Below are 6072 nucleotides of genomic sequence, written 5' to 3' on the forward strand. Positions count from 1 at the left end.
GGTTGAAATATATAATGAGGTTTGATAATGGACTGCAGCTTCCATCTCTTGAAAGCTTCTTGCTGCTGTAACAATTCATTTTTTAAAAAAGAGACACAGTCTTTGAAATGCAAATGTTCCAAAATAACAGGCAAGGTGTGCTAACTTTCAAAACCTAGACATCTTATTCTGAGACAGTCCCTCAATGCATGAAAAACATATGTCATTTCTGTAGTCCTGTCAAAACTGCCTTATAGAATATAGAAGTGCCTGCCTTGTATTGTTGATGGTGTTCTGGCATAGCTGGGGTATTGTGGGCAAGTCTTGCTAAATGTATTGCTGGAGAAATAAACTATGGAGCTTCATATTTAACCACAAAGTTGATGTCTTTTATTTATGTGCTGTATTACTAGTCCACATTTCTTTCTCACCGAGGCTCAAAGCTATGGGACTCAAAGACACAGTGTAAAATGATAATTAAATTGATTTAAGTTGAATATAATGGAGATGTTTTAATATCATACCTAATGAGGAAGAGCAGTAGTTTTTGCTTAGTTTTTAAAATGTTTCTCCTCAAGAGATCAGGCACTAAAATGTAAAATGATAGGCAAGAAAATAATATCTTTGTTGTTCAGTCGCACAGTCGAGTCCGACTCTTCGCGACCCCATGGACCACATCACACCAGGCCCTCCTGTCTTCCGCCGTCCTCTGAAGTTTGCTCAATTTCATGTTCGTTGCATCTGTGACATTGTCTAACCATCTCATCCTTTGCCGTCCCCATCTTCTTTGACCTTCAATCTTTCCCAGCATCAGGGTCTTCTCCAGTGAGTGCTCCCTTCTCATTTGGTGTCCAAAGTATTTGAGCTTCAGTTTCATTATCTGGCCTTCTAGGGAACAATCAGGGTTGATTTCTTTTAGGATTGACTGATTTGATCTTCTTGCAGTCCAAGGGTCTCTCAAGAGTCTTCTCCAGCACCATAGTTCAAAAGAATCTATTCTTTGGCGCTCGGCCTTCCTTATAGTCCAACTCTCGCAGCCATACATGACTACTGGGAATACCATTGCTTTGACCATGCGGACTTTTGTTGGCAGGGTGATGTCTCTACTTTTTATCATGCTGTTTAGATCGCCATCGCTTTCCTCCCAAGGAGCAGGCATCTTTTAATTTCATGGCTGCTGTCACAGTCTGCGGTGATCTGGGATCCCAGGAACGTGAAGTCTGTCACTACTTCCACGACTTCTCCTTCTGTTTGCCAAGGAGTGCTGGGGACGGATGCCATAATCTTAGTTTTTTTGATGTTGAGCTTCTTTTGCACTCTCCTCTTTTACTCTGGGCAAGAGGCTCTTAAGGTCCTCTTCACTTTCTGCCATTAGAGTGGTATTGTCTGCATATCTAAGGTTGTTGATCTTTTCCCCAGCAATCTTAATTCCCGCTTGTGATTCATCCAGGCCAGCATTTCGCATGATGTACTCTGCATATATATTAAATAAGCAAGGTGACAATACAAATGAGTCATTATTATAATTTTCATAGCATATAGACTTCTGTTGGAGCAGTTGGTGGGAGAAAACTTCTGACCAATAAAAAATTAGTTTTGCGCTTCAGCTTATGTAGAGATGTCAAAATAACCTGGAATGGGATACCAGTTGTTGCATTACAGAATAACCAGTAGCTGGTATCAACAGTGTCATGGTCAGTGAGTTATTGTCTTCAAGTGGCATGTAACTAAGATATTCAGTAGTGTGGGTTTGAAACTGCAGATTATTCCTGTCCTGCAATGTGAGAAGAGAATTGGAGAAGCTACTGAATCAATTACTGTACACCCAGAAACTTTTTCAATGGCAAGTGAAGCAGAAATCAGTTTAACTTAAATCTTTTTATTTTAATGCTTGTGTAGAGCATTGTTGTCAACAAGGTTAAATCCAGTGGTATTTGTACTGAGCAGGAAACAAGATAAAGTCGCAGTAAATATTTAAAAGTTTTTATTGGGCCTGTAGTGTATAATGAGGATGGTGGTCAGTTTTCCTGTTTTTGTAAGCCTGGATGACGAAAATGCTCTGGGAGGGATAAAGGTTTGTAGGGGTGAGGCACATAGCTTGCCTAAAGAAGATTTTAGGTGTAGCCCTGGCAACTTCAGTTAAAAGACCATTCGTAGCAGTGCTAGGAAAAATCAACCTGTACCTGGAACTTTGGAGAGCGACTGCCTGGCAGTATATTTAACTTGAAAACGGTCTACTCTAAGGCAGGGTCATATATGCATAATTTGCATCACTGTACATTATGAATCACAAAGACCAGCACGTTATTTGTAAAGCTTATGATTTTATCCAGATACATATTTTAAAATTTAGATTTTATAACAAGCAAATAAGAAATACTTGCGATTTAAAGTCTTAATGAGTTGAGAGTTCCTTTTCTTTAAAGGCATTTATTTCTGTGCAATGTTTTGTTCTGCTTTTTAGCAACTATTTATTTAAAACATTTTTATGCTGCTTTTCCACCCAATCAGGGTCCACAAGGCTGTGAACATAAGAAACATTAAATAATTTAAACAATTAAAATACAGTTACAATGATAAGATTCAATTAAAATACAAAATAATAATAAATACATAAATGAACAGCACTAAAAGGAGGGCCTATAACTGTTATTGGGGGTATGCCAGATGAAACAAAGAAGTCTCCACATGCTGGTGAAAGACACCGATAGAGGGAGATGGATGAATCTCCTTGGGAGGGAGTTCCAAAGTTCTGGTGCTGTAACAGAGAAGGCCCTTTCTTGGCTTGCAACCCATCTAGGTTCAGATGGTGGAGGCTACTGAAGCAGGGCCTCCAAGGATGACCAGAGTGAGGTAGTAGGTTCATACAGGAGTAGGTGGTCCTTAAGGTATGTTGGTCCCAGGCTGTACGGGGCTTTAAAAGTCAGTGCTAGCATTGTGAATTGAGCCTGGAATCAAATGGGAAGCCAATGTAGATGGGATTGGACTGAGATGGTCTCCAAGTCTACACTTGGCCACAGCATTTGGTATCAACTGTAGCTTCTGGACAGTGTTCAAGGGCAGGCTCATGTAGAGTGCCTTGCAGTAAACTAATCTAGCAATTACCAGGATATGCACCACAGTGGTAAGATTTTTTTTCCCAGGTAGTGCTACGGCTGAAAGGCACCCCTGGCCACCGCTGCCACCTGTTTATCCAACAGAAGGCCCTGGTCCAGGAGCCAGCCCAAGCTACAAATCTGTTCCGCGGGGGCGGGGTACAACTCCATCCAGAACAGGGGATAACCCATTTCCTGGTTCGGACCTTCCCTGTACAAGTAGAACCTCTGTCTGGCCAGGATTATATTTCAGCTTGTTAGCCCTCATCTGTTCCAAAACTAGGGATGGACACAAACCAGGAAAATCGAGGTTCGTTTTGATTCATGGTTCATGGGGCCACACAAACCACAAACCTTCCCGTTTACTGAACCAGGTTCATTTTGTGAGGTTCATGATGTGGTAGAATGGTCCCCCTACAGGCTATAGATGCCAAACACGAAGCGAGTCTCCAGTTGACTCTCCTCTACCTGCCGTCTAAGTTTGGTGAGGATTGGATTTAGAGGGGGCGAGTTACAGCCCCCCAAAGCAGGTGCCCACAGAAAACTGCTCTCTGGGGAAATTAGGTCCAGGAATGTGCTGTACTACCCCCTGCAAGCTAGAGGCATCAAACTCTAAGTGGACCTCCCCAGGATGCCCTTCTACCTGCCCTCCAAGTTTGGTGAGGATTGGCTGGGGGGGGTGGTGGAGCAGCAGCCCTCCCAGGTAGGTGCTCCCAAGAAAGTGATCTCTGGGGAAATCACAGCCACAGGTCCAGGAGTGTATAGAACAGAGCCCCTGCAAGCCAGAGGCATCCAACTTGCAGCAGACCTCCTGGGGATGCCCCTGTATGTGCCACCCCATAGAGCAGAATGGGAGCTCTTATTGGCAGCCAGTGCTACCTGTTTAGCTTTGGAGGGCCACTCTTGTCATTTCCAGGGTTGCAGAAGTCCATCCCCCCTGTTTCTTTGACATTCATAATTGATCTGTGCCGGTATGACTGCTATGGATGCTGCCAACATACACCATCACAAACTGCCTGAACCTCCAAAAACCACATGGAGGGTCGTGAGAGGTTTGTCTCATGAACCACAAACCAGGCAATTTTCATCATGAATTTAGGTTCATGAGATGATGTCAGATTCCACAGCCAACAACTGAGTACATGCTTATCAGAAAGGATCTTTGACATGGTCTCTGTGCTTCACACCTATGGGATCTAGTGTGCACGTGCTGGATCGATCGGTGCTGTAGCAAGCTCTTTTAATGGATTTTCGCACCCAGTCCCTCGGGCATGTGCAGGAACCCCACTGTGCATGCCCAGAGGGGTGGGTGCGGACATCCCGCCAGTTCCTTTCTTATTGCCGCGGTGAGTAGACCTCTTCTTCGTCAGTCCGATCCGTTCGCTGTTAGCTTTTGCCTCACAGCTCTTAGGAATTATTTCCAAACTTTCTTTTACTTTAATTTTTGGTTGTTTATTTTTCAAAAAGAGTTTTTTTAAAAAAAAACACCTTTGTTTTCTGCTGAGGGGGAGTTTACCTCAGGCCTTCGGGCTACCCCCCCCCAAAAAAAAGTTCCCTCTTCTTCTTCGCTTCTTTTATGGAGAAAAAGTGGGGATTTTTCAACAGGTGTAAGGGTTGTGGCAACCAGCTTGCTCCTCCTGCCCATCATATCCTCTGCATTTTTTGCCTCGGAAAGTCTCACCAGCCAGAGTCCTGTCGTCACTGTGCGCGTTTCTCCAATCAAACACAAAAAAACCGTGCTGCACACCTTAAAGTGGCGCAGCTTGAATTGGCCCTTGCTCCTCCCTAAGCGATGGAGGAGAGACCGTCTACATCGACAGCTCCGACATCGAGGTCTGCCTCCGATGTCGACCACCTGACACCGAAGGTCCCGACATCGAAGGCACAATCGTCCGCTTCCACGCCAGCCAAAAAGAATGCTAAGGCAAGTAAGGATCATAAGTCCGCAAAGAAGGGCACCTCCAAGTCCCTGAAGGCGGCGAAGAAGGGGAAGGAAGCGGTGTCTGCACTGGGTGATGCCCCTAAAGTGCCTCCCGCTGCAAGGGCAGTATCGATATTGGAGGCCCAAGTCCCTCCACCGATACCGACCATCCAACTATTGGATTCCCCCAACCAACAAATGGAGCGTCCTTACTCCGACATTGAAACGGTAGAGCTCCTAAGTCATCAAATGGATGCAGAGCCTTCTCCGTCTCCTTCCACCTTCCATGCCGTGGTTTACTCCGGCGGGCTATTCTGATTGGGATCGCTATTCGTCCCACTCTGTTCATAGGTCAATATCGCCCCACAAGTCGAGACCTTCAGCATCTCTGTCACGTCCTCCTGTAGTCAATCCTTCCCACCATACTCTGGAACCAAGTCGTCCTCTTAACCCTCCGGTCACTCCAACCCCAGTCGTCGTCCAATCTAAACCCATAACTTGTCAACAGGACACTTCGGTCCAAATACCACAACAAGACTCCTCTGACTTCATAGAAGAGGACTCAGATACGGAGGCTTCTGAGGCTCATAGCTCTCCTGACCATACATCTCCCAACCAGGATGTCGCTGAGGACTTACCCGTATCCCCATTCGACAACATTACATCTTACACAGATCTAGTCAAAAGAATGGCCCACTCTTTAGGCCTCTCTGTCGTCCAGTAACATCCGCAGGCAATGGATGCAGTTTATGATATAGTTCAGCTAGATACCTCTTCCACCTTGGCATTGCCCATGTCTTCAGTCCTTCTGTAGGCAGCAAAGACATCATGGCTAAAACCTTCATCTGCTCCTGTGTCCACAAGGCGACTGGACCATATGTACAGGGTACAAGAGGCAGATGGCAAATTCCTATTCTCACGCGTTCAGCTGAACTCTATGGTGATTACATCTTCCTCCAAATCCAAGAGGACGCATTCCGCTTCTTCTGACAAGGAAGGAAGGAAATTAGATTCGAAGACATGCATGGCTTACCTGCCCCACGACAGGGCAGCAGATATCATTTCCTTAGCCACCGT

The 6072-nt window shown here is 45.1% G+C and overlaps 1 protein-coding gene across 1 annotated transcript in view; it reads left to right on the plus strand.

Annotated features, from left to right (window-relative positions):
- The window catches only part of SESN1 (sestrin 1), a 53977-nt gene that overhangs the window by 830 nt on the left and 47075 nt on the right, over positions 1-6072 (plus strand). The gene's annotated exons all lie outside the window — the stretch shown is intronic.

This window comes from Gekko japonicus, unplaced genomic scaffold (genome assembly GCF_001447785.1).
Source record: "Gekko japonicus isolate JY-2015 unplaced genomic scaffold, Gekko_japonicus_V1.1 scaffold1390, whole genome shotgun sequence".
Lineage (NCBI taxonomy): Eukaryota > Metazoa > Chordata > Lepidosauria > Squamata > Gekkonidae > Gekko > Gekko japonicus.